Genomic DNA, 15,946 nt, shown 5'->3' with positions numbered 1-15,946 from the left:
AGTAGCAAAATAGCTTTTACAAAGGGCCATTACATACCCCACTAATACAACAACTGCCTGAACAATGTTTAAAATGTAGTTAAATCTAATTCACTGGGGAAGGGCGTAAGCACCCTTTTATTACTTTGATAGATCCTGGGGAAATATTATCTCCCCTGCCCTGCTTCTGATCATACTATTAACCAGCGATTTCCACTATATTACTATTAGGTATATTCTAAGTTGCCAACCAGGAATGAGAAGGAGTTGAAATCGAGACTGACAATTAAAGGAGGGAACAATTAGGGAGCGGAAGAGAAATGAAGGCATATGAAAAGAAAAGAGCAAAATGAAGGAGAAGAAAGGTGTGGAAAAGAGTAAGGCCATTAATGCTTGGTTACTTTCCCGTACATACTCCCCTGGACTGCCTCGGAGCTTCCTTGGAGTTATTCGTGTTTTTTCCAACCTTCAGAAATGAATTCGCTGCCACCGCACACTTGTCCTGCATTTTCAGGAACCTCTTATATCACAAATTTAAATTGTACTTCGATCCAAAAGCAAAACTAATTGAGGCAATTTCTATGCAAAGGTGTAGCTTCGGGTTTTTCTTCCCATGCCCCCATTCTCACTCCTTCCTCCCTCTCTCCTCCTCCTCTCTCCCACTGGTTTTTCCCAGCTGTCAACCAACCCCTTCCCTCCAGGTGAGACAAAGGAATTAGGCAGCCACGCCACCTCCAAGCGGATGGGTGAGCCACCCAGCGAGGACAAGTCCAGCTGCAAGCCTTATTCCAAAGAGGGACAGGGGGAAACAGCGACCTGCACAAATTAGTAAAGGGCCAAGCGTGCATCTCCTTCTCCCCTTTGTTTGCCTCTTCCCTTCCATTGCTGCATATTGACTTTTTTTCCTCACCCATCCAACCCCCCTTTGCTTTTGGAGGAGCAACAGCCTTGATCTATAAATGAAGACAAGAGCAGCCAAGGGAAAGATAAAGCAATGGAAATTAACCTACCAGTTTTCCTGTACTTATTCTCCCTGCATTGAGCTAGCCTAAAACAAACTGGTTGGGGGGGATATTTTTCTAGAACCATCTCTGCTTTGGCTGTAAAATGCATAAACAACCAAGGGAGATCTGAATGAGCAGAGGAAACTATGGAAATGGGTGGAAGGAAAGTAAAAGTTGCTGGGAACAGCCTTGTTAGGAAGCTGCAGTCTGGAAATAACTCTAATACCCATGAGCTGGGCTGGGTGTCATTGCCTTGCTCCAGTGTTGGCTTGGTTGATGGGTTTAGCAGGATACACAAATGTCTGTTTCCTTGTAGTAAATGTTGCAGAAAGGCCCGGCCAGCAGAGTCAGAGCATTTATTTACTATGCTCTGCCTTCCCTGATCCCCTAGTAGCTGCAGTGCAGAACTTCATTAGAAATAGCATAAATTAAGGTGCATTCTGAATGCAGCATGACTTGGACCCCAAGAATTTTGTCCCCACAGTTTCCCTCCTCTTGGCAGCCCTGAATCCAGTTTGCAAACACAGTGCTAAGAGTTTCTAAAGAACAGTTTATTATAAAGGAAACAACCTGGGGTTCACAAACTTTCTGGGTAAAAGGGTAGCTTTTTCTGAATTTCCTATATGTGGAAATAGGAGTTAGGGATTCATTTAAAAAAATCAGCCAGGCACAGTGCAACACATTCTCCCTTTATCAAAGGGATCTGAAAATAACACAAAGGGTAAAAAATGCAAAGAAAAATAATAATTTTTTTAATGTGTGTACACAATGTGGCAAACATTTTTTTTTTGGAAGACTGGCCTATAGCCATGAGAGCAGAAGTCCTAAGAAAATCAAAGAAAGGACACTTTGCCAATGGAATAACTAAAGTTGCTATGGTTGTTTATGCATGGGTACTTTCACTCACGTTTGCCCCAGTCTATCTCGGTTGTTCCTTGGAGTAATGCATGAGTTTTCCATCCATTAGAGATGACCTTGCTGCCAGCCCTCACAAATCCTGGGATTTCACGTTCCTCTGTTAACCCGATTCTTCCCTCTCCCCTGAGCTCAGCTGGGGTGAAATCCCTGTGCATAAAGCAAAGCGTGGGACACGGAACCTTGGTTTCTCTCACAGCCAATTACAAAGCAGCATGTAAAGAGGCAGGGATTCAAATGCTTCCTGCTTCCTCGGAGCTCTTTCTGAGCAGAAGAAAGGCTTTCTTAAACTGAGGCTTGGATTTCTCTCCCCCCCCCCTTCAGATTGCTTCATTTTTATTTTTATTTTTGGTTCTTAAAATGCTTTTTTATGCAGCAATTGGGTTTCAGGGGGATCTTCTCTCACAGTATACTCTACAAAGTAAGCCAATTATAAAGCAGCATTTAAAGGGGCGGGAACTTGATTTGAGCTTGGAGACTGCTGGTGCATAGATTCCCAACAGGAAAGCGTGGGTCCAGTGAGCAATGAACCTCAGGTAAAACTCCCATGCATAAATGACCTATGATGATCTTTTAATTCCTCCCCCCCATCCCTGGGCTATGCCTACTGGAATAAGAAACGTGTGTCTCCAGGGTGCTAATTTTTCTGTTTTAAATAGATCTGGAAAATGTGCAGGTTATAACCTTGCCTATAGTAATTCAAAGAAATCATTTGCTATAGTAATTCAAAAAACCCATAAAGAACAAACCGAAACTGAAACCTAAACACACTCTCACTGCAATGACAACAGATATTTTGTGCCAAACCCGATGACAAGGTCTCTAAGGGATTTAGCATCACATCATATCACATCTCAAACTAGCATCTTTGGGATTACACTTGAAATACTGGAAATGTGGATAGGCTTAATTGTGCTTCCAGATGGAGGTATTTGCAAGTCTTATCCAAAAGTAGGGTTGCCAGGTCCCTCTTTGCCACCAGAGGGAGGTTTTTGGGGTGGTGCCTCAGGAGGGCTGGGTTTGGGGAGGGGAGGGACTTCAATGCCATAGAGTTCAATTGCCAAAGCGGCCATTTTCTCCAGGGGAACTGATCTCTATCGGCTGGAGATCAGTTGTATTAGCAGGAGATCTCCAGTTAGTACCTGGAGGCTGGCAACCCTATCCAAAAGCTATGTATGGTTTGCTACTGATAAAGCCAGATTGCTGGAGTATTTAGGCTATCGGCCCAACCCAACAAGGCACTTATTATTATGCAGTCTACGCTGCTAGTCCAAGCTAACAGGATCACAGATGTGACATTAATGACTGGGTGTCCAGTAGGTTTGCCAACCTCCAGGAAGTGGCTGCAGATCTCTGGGAATTACAACCAATCTCTAGGCTGCATAAATCACTTATTTATTTAAGAACATAAGGAAGGCCATGCTGGATCAGACCAAGGTCCATCAAGTCCAACAGTCTGTTCACACAGTGGCCAACCAGGTGCCTCTAGGAAGCCTACAAACAAGACAACTGCAGCAGTATTATCGTGCCTGGGTTCCAATGCACCTAATATAATAGGCATGCTCCTCTGATCCTGGAGAGAATAGGTATGTGTCATGACTAGCATCCATTTTTACTCATAACCATGGATAGCCCTCTCCTCCATGAACATGTCCACTCCCCTTTTAAAGCCTTCCAAGTTTGTAGCCATCAACACATCCTGGGCAGGGAGTTCCACAATTTAACTATGAGTTGTGTGAAGATATACTTCCTTTTATCTGTTTTGAATCTCTCACCCTCCAACTTCAGCAGATGACCCCATGTTCTAGTATTATGAGAGAGGGAGAAACGCTTCTCCCTGTCCACTCTTTCCATACCATGCATAATTTTATAGACCTCTATCATGTCTCCCCTTAACTGCCTTCTTTCCAAGCTAAACAGCCCTCAGTGTTTTAACCGCTCCTCATAGGGCAGTTGCTCTAGCCCCCTGATCATTTTGGTTGCTCTTTTCTGCACCTTCTCAAACTCTGCAATATCCTTTTAGGTGTGGTGACCAGTACTGTACACAGTATCCCAAGTGTAGTCTCACCATAGATTTGTACAAGGGCAGTATGATAGCAGCAGTTTTATTCTTTATTCCTTGTCTAATTATGGACAGCATGGAATTTGCCTTTTTCACCTTAGCAGCACACCGGATTAATATCTTCATCAAGCTATCCACTACCACCCCAAGATCCCTTTCTTGGTCTGTCGCTGCCAGCATAGATCCGATCAGTGAAGTTGAGATTTTTTGCCCAGATATGCATTACTTTACACTTGCTCATCTTGAATCTCATTTGCCATTTTTATGCCCATTCCTACAGTTTGGAGAGATCCTTTAGGAGCTCTTCGCAGAGTTTCTTTCCCCACCTTATAGGGTCCCCAGTCTAAGAGCCACAGGGCAAGAGCCCTTGTGCCCTCGTCCTTCAGCTTGCCCCAACGGTTTGCGCCTCTGGCAAGGAGGAGCGTTTGCAATTTAAATGATTACAGTTCCCGCCTCTCGCACACAAGCTCCACTCAACACCAATCAAAAACCCCTCTTTAGAAGGCTACAATCAGGCTACAAGCACCCACTCTCCCTCAATCACAGCAATCACAGTTCTCTCCCAGCAACCTCAGCTAATTAATGCTCAGTGAATTAAGGCTCCCCAGCAGTTTTAGGAAAGGCAAAAACTCACCTCCCCTTGCCAGCACCTCTGTCTCCCAGCCCAGCTGATTTACTTAAAACATTTATTCAATCTTCTGGTTTCTCTTCAGATCGTACATTTATTCTCCTGGTGAAAATGGCTGTTTTGGAAGGTGGACTGCATGACATTATACCCTGCAGAGATCCCACCCCTCTCTAAACCCCACACTTCTAGGCTTCATCCTCAAATCGCCAGGTATTTCCAAACCCAAAGTTGGTAACCCTAGTATCCAGGCCACCATACTAATTCAAAGTACTGTTACTGGTTTATTCCATTTTTTGTCTCAACCTGCCCTCAAGGAGCTCTAGGTAGCATTCATAGTTCCATTTCTTCCTGTGAGGTAAGTTATATCTAACTGGAAGACAGTGATAGTGCAGGGCTGCCTAGTGGGCTTCAAGAGTCTTTTGTGCAAGTCTCTGCAGTCCAACTGCACACCAAACTGGCCTCCAAATGTGCTTATTTAATATTGAAGTGATTTGGCACAAGGTCTGCAGATAGGGAACAATCTCTGGGTCTTTAAGTGCTAGTCACTATTGCCATTCTCTCTCTCGCTTACTAAACTGGCTCTGAGAAGGTAGTTAGTGGGGAGTGCTGCTAATGGGCAAGTGTTTAAGAAAACTCCAGTAAATCACACAAATGTACTTCTGCCTTACTCCTAGAGATGCCCATGTTTATTATTCACCCTCTTGAGGAAGGGAAACCCCTTTTGTGTAGGTTATTTTAACTCCTTTTAACATAATTTGATGCTATATAAAACAATACAACTTCAGGAACCAGCCACTGATTGATTTTAAATACAGAAGTGATATCATTTTATAGGGTCACTTCTCTTACCTCTGCCCCCATGCTAAGCTGAGGGGGGTGGGAACCCTCTGGGCAACACTGTCACATCTCATAACACAAAAATAATCAGATGGTGCAGGCAGTTTGAGTAAATTCTGCAAACCTTTGTTAGCTCCCATATCTTGAAGGCATCTTTACCCACAAGTACAACAATTGCCATCATTACTTAAATTTGGGAATAACAGAGATGTCATTCTGGTATGTGTTTTTATTTGCAAAGATGTAGGTCAGGAGGGGACAATGAATGAAATTTCCTCTCAAGCTAACACTAATGAGTTTGACTGGTGGGATTCTACAGCACTGGTGAAACCAGCCATTGAATCTGGCTATCATCTACACACAGTGTATACACATGACCCAGATGGGACATGGCTGTGATCTACTTTAAAGAATAGACATCTAGTTACACAACAGTGATGTAGCTATTAACCATTCACACATCAACACTTTTCCTTCTTGATCATGGAAGGAAACCAAAACCTCCTCAGACATTCTGAACAGAGCCATTGAATGTGGAACTTTTTTTTAATGGAGCTAGGGACAGATGGGAATATTTCTCTACAAACCTGAATGAACCCCCAGGTTTGCAGAAATATCTGAAATCTTAAAAAAAAGGGGGGGGGGTTAAAACTTCACCAAATAACAGAAACTACAGTTGTAGCTTTAAGAAAAGAATGCCCAGTGAGACTCTCTGGGACATATTAGTGATTGCTAGGCAACTACAATAAAATTGCCCAGTCTTTCATGTCTTGATTTTCATAAAGTAAAGCTGTGGATGAGAGAGTAGGGGTGGACTTGGGGGCAAAACAACAGGAGAAAAGGTCCCATATTGCTCTCCTGTCATGTACACTGATGGAAAAAACCTTGCAAGGGACAGGCCTGGTGGCAACCATTGGTGACTTATCACCCACTTGACTTGGCTGGAGCCCACCAGCAGTGGCCACTGCACAACCTGGTCATACTTTCCTGGGGAGAGGCTGCCAGAAGGATGCAAGAAGGCTGTAGGATTGCCAGCTTCCATGTGGGATCTGGAGCTTTCTGGGAATTACAATAGATAACTAGGCCACATAGATCCATTCTGGAGGGTTGATACTATGGCCCACCAAGCTCCATGCTGTCCCCAAACCCCACCCTCCCTGGGTCTCCACCACCAAAATCTCCAGGAATTTCACAACCATTAGCTGGCAATAGTATATATCAGTACAACCGAACTGAAAATAAACCCAAAATTAGATGTTTTGCCAATATCCGGGTTTAGTTTTTGCCAAATACCAAAACTCAGGAATCTGCCTAAAGCAAAATAGGCGATTCCCAAAAGCCGAATAGATATTCCTCTTTTTCAGGTTTCAGCTATTTGCCTTTGCTCAGATGCATGGCTCTGTGCCTTCTTTCATTTTTCTATCTTTGACTGGTTTTGTTAGCAGCCCTTTTGAGGTAGGGGTTGTGTAATCAGAGCCAACTTGGTCAGACCAAACTATCCATCACCCTTCAGTGGATAAATCTGGATAGCAGAAGGGTCATTTAAAAGATGGGGCTCACCCAGTCCTGTCCAGAGGGATATACCCTCCAACTAAAAGCACCAGCTTCAATAGCTGCTGATCTGGCTTCTGAAGAAGACTCCTCACCCTTGCAGATGAACAATCTCCTTCAGAAGGGCCACCTTGGTTGTGACTTTGGTTGGCTCTGATATCACCCCCCCCTCCATGAAAACCTGCTCTCAAACTGAAGGTCGCCCCGAGTAGTGGCTTCATTTCCCCACACTGTGACCATCTCTTGAAATCAGATTTTTGATTAGTATAATAAAGGCCTGTTCACATTTGCCCCCAAAAGAAATGTTTTCCGTGCCTTGTTGTTCTTTCATTTAAGCTGTTTTCCTCAGTTTGGAAGTTAATTTGCATGGACATCACGCTATACGACCCAGATACGAAGAGAGCCCCCAGACTTTGAGGTGCCAGCCTGTCAGTCAGCTCTTTCCACCAGTTCTCAGCAACGCTGACCTTCTGAACCTGAAAACCAATTGACAGCTTGGCTCTAGACTCTCACAAATGCCTGGAGGATGGGGATGACCCCTTTGCATGCCCATAAAATGGGACCCCCTGTCCCAAACCTCACCAAACTTTGGTGACCATGTAAGAAGAGTCCCTTGCAGCTACACTGCAAATTTGGTGACACTGCCTCAAAAAAAGCCCCTCCAGAGCCTTGAAAAAAAATTCCATAGACTATAATGGACCCAATTTTTTGGCGAAACCCAGAAATAAAGCCATTTAATGGTATGGTATGACACCCCCCCTTTCAACCACTTCAATACCCCACTCTCTCAGCCCGGCCGTATATGCTGAGGGAAAAGCGTTAGCCTGAGTATATTTGTGAGGAGATTATTTTCCTTCTCCTCCAGTCCCACACCAGTATTTACCTCAGAGAGAAATATGACACGAGGCTTTTTAACTTAAAACAGACAAAACAGGGAAGTTTATTGAACAGAACTCACAAAGATTGATTTTCAACGAAAAGGCAGAATTGGAGGGAAAACTCAGAGTCAGATTTATATACACAAGATTACTTCAGAGAGATAGCTTAGATGTTTTCCTCAATCAAGTTCCTTCAGTTCTTAGTTTCAGGCTTAGTTCTGTCCCTCAGAACTGTTATTCAGATTCAGACTCTCAGACTCTGTCCCCAGCCTAGCTCACAGGAGCAAAGGAAGTCTGAGTTCCTTTCCCTCCTCAGAGAACTCACAGACGTTTGGGGAAATATCCAAAATCCCTCTCCCAGTTCTCTCTGATTACCCCACACCAGTGGCTGTAATCCTCCACTCCTCCCTGCTACCGGAATAGCTCTACCTCAGAGACTAATTCCCCTTGTGACCTGAGAATGGGCCAGCTCTAACCCAGTTCTCACTCCTGTCACTCCCACAGGTTGTGTGTTCTAATAGCTTTGGCTTTTACTATCAAATACTGGTTACGCTCTCATTTTTGATCCCCTCCAAGTAGTTTATTGGCAGCTTTACATACTGACTCAACTGTTTCTAGATGGTCTCGACTTATTTTAAATAGGATCGGATCACTCGGGATTGATCTTGATTCCTTGTCCAATTCCAGTGAATTATATATTTTTAGGACAATCCAAAAAAGGATATGGGATAGTGATTCCCAAATAATAAAAGCCGGTGCTGAAGGTATCTGCACCCCTCATTTTTTAGGCCTTTCTTATCAAATAAACTCTATGGCCCAGTATTTTTCTAACTTAACTATACCCTCTCACCGTAGAGCATTTTTGTTGGCCAGATTTAATATATTCCCTTCAGCTGTTGTTAGTGGTAGATACAAGGGAATACCACGCGAAGCAAGATGTTGTAGGTGTCAATGCAAAGAACCTGACACAATACAACATATTCTCTTGTACTGCCCACTTTTCACACAGCTTCGATGAGGCTTAATTAGCTCTCTTCCTCAGTTTACTACTGCAATGACTACTGGAAACAGAGGCCATTTATTGGATGACAAAAGCTTCGAAGTTGCCACTCAAGTAGCCGAGTTCCTGGCCAAGGTCCTAAAGGAGGGAGAAAGAAGGAGGGGAACCCTCATTTAATTGTCTATTATAAAATTTAACGATGAACTGTGTATTCATTCTTTTTTTAGATCCATATCTAGCTGCTTTACCTGTTTGTTTTGTGACTGTAAATGCCAATAAAGGTTTTGTATTCTGTAATAGCTTCGGCTTTCACAGAACCCCTCAGGTTCAGAGAGTCCAGTCTGGCTTCTTCTCCATCTCCTCACCCAGCTCTGAATGCCTTCTCTCTCTCAGAGCTCAGGGTGTCAGCTCTCTGGCTCTGCCCACTCTTGGTCTTTCAGCTCTTGCTGCAGATTAACCCCTTATTTGTCACATATGGCTATTTGGCTTATTCTGGGTTTACAAAAGAAAAAAATTCTCCCAATAAACCCAAACCCAAAATTTACCGATTTCATTGTTCCAGGGGTATCCCAACTACTTTTCCTGTAGGGACTTGCCGCATTTTATCTTCCAGCCTCTCTTACTCACATGTTCTCTTTTTTTAATAATATTTTTTTTATTTTTCTTCATTTAATATATCAACAAATACAATATAATAGTAATAGTAAAAAAAAGCAAGTAATATCTCTAATTTAACAATCAGATGACTTCCCCCTGTCCCTCTTCCATCTAAAAATAAATAGTATAAACTTTTGCTAACGGAACTAATCCCAATATTATTTTAATTAACCTGTTCTTGTCGTATCCAACATTATTAAATCATTATTACTCACATGTTCTCATGCACAACCTACACATACAAAATTCTTCATCACAATGTTGCTACAGCAAGAGACTGGGGCCCAGAAGAATCGCTGTTCTTGCGGCTGCTGATTCACTGCAAGGCTGCTTTAATGAGCTGTACTAAAAAGGCTCTACAAGCCAAACATTTTGTGTGTACAAAGGTAAATGAAACCAGAGTCACACAAAGAGGCTGGTAATGCAGACCTCAGCAGTCTTCTTTTGATTTACTGGGGGAAAGTTGTCATCTTAAATAGCTTTAATTAGATTTCACACTTTATTTGCAGACTGAAATCACATCACGAAATTGTTTCAAGTCTTGACAAAGGCTAAGTACTACACAATCTCCCTATTTAAGACAAATTAAACCATAAACCTTTGTTTCAGCAATGCTTTCCTAGGAAATGTGCAATTAAAATATATTTTAAAAGAGAGTTTGAAGTAATAGGATTAAACTCCATAGTGCTTGTAAACAATTACCTTCAGAAAATACGATGCACGGACAAAGAAAATGAAGATGTTATGCTAGTGGAAAACAATTTTTTTAACAACTAAGAGATGAAGAGTAATAATAAACAATGAGTCTGATGTACACAATTTTGTGGGAAATGTACAGTAGATAACCACAATTTAAAATTACTGAGTACACACAGAGAAAGGGAATAGAATTTCAATAAATATTTGCTAGGAAACCCAACTTCATTGTATGGAAAATACTAAGAGATGATTTGAATAAAACTCACAGGATTCCACACAATACATGGCTGCAAATACATATTATTTATATTTGTATCTCCCACCTCCTCCATGATGCTCAGGACAATGCCTATGAGGTTTACGGCCCCTTTTATCGCTGTAATAACCTCCTTGTAAGGTTAACCTCCTTGTAAGGTTAAGCTGGATGGCCCAGGCTAGCATGATCTTGTCAGATCTCAGAAGCTAAGCAGTGTCAGCCCTGGTTAGTATTTGGATGGGAGACCACCAAGGAAGTCCAGGGTTGCTATACAGAGGAAGGCACTGGCAAACCACCTCTGTTAGTCTCTTGCCTTGAAAACCCCATAAGGGGTTGCCATAAGTTGGCTGTGACTTGACGGCACTTTACACACACACAAGGTTACATCAGGCTGAGAGAGTGTGGCTTGCTCAAGCCCACCTAGTGAACTGTATGGCTGAGCACAGATTTGAACTCAGGCCTCTGTGAGTCTAGAACAGCATTCTATCTACTATACAACTATGGATTTTTGGCACTGTCATGTGAATGAAACTCCCATCCAGAACCAGTTCTGGCAGTTTGCTAAATCCCACCATGTTCTAATGACTTTAAAAAGCACCCAGATGCTAACCCTAAACCCATTTATTTCAGTGAAAAATCCCTAGGAGCACAAAATGAAAGTCCTGAAATACACATTCTGGGCTTGGCTAAACTTCTTATATATTTTTCTTTAACAACTTCAAAGACACATTTCCATTATAACCAAAAACAAATCCGTTGTGAAATGAAAGTAATGCTAGACAGTCTATATTTTTTCATATTTTGAATGTTTACTGTTTTTTCACAGGCTGACATTATAGTACAATAAAGTCTCCAAGCTTGGGGGGGGGGGGGTTCAGATTAAATCCAGCCATGTGTTTTAAAATTTAATATCTTAGAAATGTAAAGGGGAGTCTGACATATTTTGTACAAAATTCTTGAAAAAGCTCAAATCTAAATGGAACAGACATAAATGTCGCTGTTTTAAAGAGATTGCAATCCAGTGTGAAAAGCTTATTCGTGCTGGTATGACTAGATCAGTCCATGGCAGCCGAGCTCACTGTCAGCCCAGACAGAACGGAAAGCATGCCTGCCACAGGCTGATGTGGTTGCATCCATTAAGTGTCCCCAGTTATTCAGAACCTATTCAGTGCCTTGCAGGAAAATGAGTGAACTGCTTCCACCGAAAATGAATTGTTTTTCAGGTGATGTCATCTGATATGAAAACTTTCCTGGCAGTGTTTTGCTCTGAGATTATTTTTCATATAGGTATGACATCAGATAATATGCAATCACTGAGTGATGAACATGCATACATGTCCTCACTGTTGCTTGAAAAATTTTAATCTATTGGGGACAACATAAGCAACAATCTGAAGAATGTTGTGCTTTCCTATTAGAAGAAAAATAAAAAGTCAGCATTTCCTAACTTTGTAACTTACCTATCTGCATCCTGCCATCAAAACACTTAGGGTCATTTTATGTTGACATCAACCCTCTTACGTGGTTTAGGCTGAGAAATATGTGAGAGTTGTGGCTAAGCTGGGATCAGAATCTATGTCTACCTAGTCCCTACATTCATGAACAAACATCCCCAAATCCATATGCAAATGATACTTTGATGGAGACAGACATTTTTGTATCATGAGTCATCACTAGATTTTGTGAATGTTGCTTAATCAACATAAAAGCAGCCTACAGAACCAAGGAGAAAATACAGCTGCCTCCTCCTCTTCCTCCTCTTTAAAAATTCCCCTTTGCTTCCCCTTTCAGCACTAACTATGATTAGTATAGTATCTGCACCAAATTGAAATAGGAATCATAGTTAGCTTCAAACAAGTGTTTTGGGACACAGTTGGAAGAAAGTTTAAATGCTTGGTATTTGAACTGCTGGGTTTATGAAAGCTTTGGGTTCAATGAGTGATTTAGATCCTGTCAGCTACCCAGGTCCACTGCTTGTTTGCACTCTCTGGGGGAAACCCCCCCCCAAATAGTGGGGGCAATTGCATTGCAAAGAATTTTCTCTCAGACTTTCTGACCTATGGGAATACTTTCTTTCTTTTAACCTTGGCCATGAAATATTTTAATGTGGATAAACAGTGAACAATTCAAATAAATACTTTACCGTTGCAGCTGCTTTGTTATCGAGTTTGGTATATAAGGGCCAGCTCATCTAGTTATTACAATTATTGACTTTCCATATGAATAATTTTTTGGCTTGGGAACTGCTCTTATGAATGGCCAAACAAATCCATGACATGTGTCAAAATCTTGATTCATTACTTCCTGGCACATCATATTTGAAAGTTTTTCCAGGAGACAATCCACCGTACATCTCAGTGTGTGTCAAAATATTGACATAATTAGCTGCCACACACTGAAAGTCAAGAAATGATGGTATCACCAAATAACAATGGTTTAGCAGAAATCAGCATTGAGTTTGTAGTTTGTATTAAATACTCATGATGGACTGGGGCCATTTATGCAGGGGTATTTAGTTTACAGTCCCTGCTGGACTGCTTCAAGGTTTCCTTTGCATTATTCATGATTTTACCGACCTTCAGGCGTGACTTCGCTCTGGCCTCGTTCTTCCCCCGCAGTTCTAAAATCCTGTTTTAGAACAAATTTAAGTACTGCTTCGAGGCAAGAGCAACACAAATTCCCCCCCATTCCATGCATAGCTCTTAACTTTGAGTTTCTCTCCCCATACCTATTTTGGCTTCTCCCTCCCACGTGTCCGTCCTTCCCATCTAACCCCTTCTCTCAAAGCAAAGCACAAAAGAGGGTGTCAAACCTTCATGAAATGTACAGGAAGACACTGAAGAAGTCTGCAAAGGTTGGAAGGCAGCTCCCGGCAGGGAGCTGTTGAAGGAAGGTAGGGAGGAATACCCAGCAAAATCACATACAATCCCTTTAAGAGCTGACCCGTCTCCTCCAAGTAAAATACAACAAGGCTGCGTTTTCAGGGGGAGGGATTCAGAAGCTCCGTAATTCACTGGGAATGCCTAATTAATCACAAGGTATGTTTGGAATTTGGGGGGGGGGAACCCTCATGCATATGATGTATGAGAACTCGGAGCAGAAAACTGTGCAGTAAGCCAAACACAAATTTCCCCTGCATAAATGACCTAGGATTCTTTTTTTATAAGCAGCCTTATCTACTTGTATCATGAGTCCCCATATTCATTGAAAAACTACTCTTAATTCTGACATAAATAATTATCAATATAGCAGAAGTGCAATGAAATAAATCAGTGCAATTTCTTTGATAGATCGCTGATAACAAATGTATGAGTGCACTGAGGTTAACAGCAGCTTCTCCAGTGAAAGCTTGTTCACCCATACCATTGTTTATTGTTTGCTTTTAATGTAAAATATTCCTTCTAGTGATGTTACCTAATTTGTAATTTCTAGGTTCAGAGTATGAATTCTGGCGACTGTTTATACTTGCATCCAATCTGGCATGAACTTTAGGATCCAAGGGTTCTTCTCTGGCTGGGACTATAATTTGAGCCAATGAAGAAATCCTCCTCCTCATCATTCCTATCTTTTCCCCACCCACTCACTTACCTGGCTGCTACTGAAGAGGGGGCTACAAGGAGAGAGGTATGTGCAGCTTCTTTCATTCTCCCTTTAGAAATCTCTGTTAGGAAATCCTGGGAAATGGAGTTTCTGCAAAGATGGCTGATGTCTAGGAATGTCATGCACCTTGAGCACTACATTTCCAGGGCTCCTGATTCCTGCACACACACTCTCCTCTACTGTGTTGCCACCACTACAACAGCAGTTATAGTAGTGGCAGGAAGTGAGACAGTTTGGGGAAATTCACAGACTTGGAGATGGGTTTGGGACTCACAGTAGATTGGGGAACAGATTTGGAAACAACTTTACACTTACTGTGACATTGGGAGTATTACAGCATTTCCAAATTTCAGAACTGGACTTGAGGGGGAAAAAACCCTACATGTTTTCTGATTATGGGGGGAAATAACTTAGTTCAGCTGAACATAATGCTGAATTTAGCTGGGGAAAGTTTGGCCATGCTTAATTGCTTCTCCTTCAAGAATGTTTTTGGGTCACTCACATATACTGAATGAAGCTTTTTCAAACACACCTTTCTCTCTTACTCAGATCTTTCCCTGGGTAACTTGCAGGGGAAATTATTGTTTTCATCACATATTGCCTTTACAATGGAATACTTCCAAAATGATAAATAGTTTAGAAGACTAACATAAATCTATCAATATCCCTAATTTTTCCTAACAATTAATTTTCCTAACAATTCATTTTTTTTTGTGGATAACTGAAACACTAATGTGCACCTGGGCTAGCATTTGGGCTGGACAGTTTGATGCAAGGGAATATAAGTGACACTGCTAAAATACAATCAATATCGTTTCAATGAGCATTACAAGAGAACAAATGTAAGCAGAATATTACATGTAAATTTTTCAAGACGATCATTTACATTCTTTAATATTGAAAAATCTGTGTCTGTTATCAAAGCCTCTGATATGCAGCTGCAATAAATTAGAAAGAGGCTTAAGGCTTAACCAGTGGAGTAAGCATTTATTTAGCTCTGCTTAGTGCAAAGAACTGGTTATACCTATAAACAGTCAGTGTTGTAGCCCATGCCTGCTTGTTTTGGATAGTCCCAGATAAGGTGCTGTTTATATAACTGCAGATTAAATGCTGAACAATTTAACATGCAGTTTATGAGGGAGGGAGGAAGGAATGATGATCTTCTGCTAAAATAGCTAAGCCACTTCAAAGGATCTTCTTACACGGATCTATTCCAAAAGATCCCTCCTTATCTCAGTGAGCAGTTAATAGTCTGGTAGGTTTTCAAATAATTGTTTGACGGATAATTAAATGCTGCCCGGGGTTTTCTTTGGGAATGTTTTCTACATTGGAACCAATACTTCTCCATCTGGTAAATTTGGATAGGCGAATGATGAATGAGACAGAAATCACATCACATGTAACATACATTTTGAGCTTAATTTAGGTCCTGGTACAAAACTGTATGCTGTAATCTGTAATGATCTGACCAGTATATCTAGACCAGTGTTACCAACTATTTTTGAACCTATCCTCCTAAACTTGCACGCAGCGGCTTTCTATAGCTCTTTCCCACAAAATTTCTTAACTAGTGATCTTGGAAATTGGATCTCAAATTTCCTACTTGCAGGAATATAGACTAAGCTATGAACACCTCACAAAAGAAAGTCTCTGGATCCTTCATGGAAATTATGGAAGTCAAAGGTGCTTAACATGGAGGTGGATTAGTGCTCCAAATAATCAACCACAGATATTTGTTCTGATGCCTAGTCTTTCAGGGTCTCTCTCCCATCAGGTACCCATTAAATGGCAATGTACTGAATCCGTCTTCTAGCTCTTCATAATCAGGCAATTTTACAAAGCAAACAGACAGCAACTATCTCAAAATAATCTCATAATCT

The 15,946-nt window shown here is 41.5% G+C and overlaps 1 protein-coding gene across 11 annotated transcripts in view; it reads right to left on the bottom strand.

Moving 5' to 3' along the window:
* LOC130477124 (receptor-type tyrosine-protein phosphatase delta) overlaps positions 1-15,946 on the bottom strand; it is a 619,168-nt gene that overhangs the window by 95,161 nt on the left and 508,061 nt on the right. The window lies entirely within an intron of this gene.

The sequence above is a fragment of the Euleptes europaea genome, chromosome 4 (genome assembly GCF_029931775.1).
Source record: "Euleptes europaea isolate rEulEur1 chromosome 4, rEulEur1.hap1, whole genome shotgun sequence".
NCBI classification, from domain to species: Eukaryota; Metazoa; Chordata; class Lepidosauria; order Squamata; family Sphaerodactylidae; genus Euleptes; species Euleptes europaea.
Note: the sequence above shows the minus strand (reverse complement) of the source record. Positions and strands in the feature narration are given on the sequence as shown.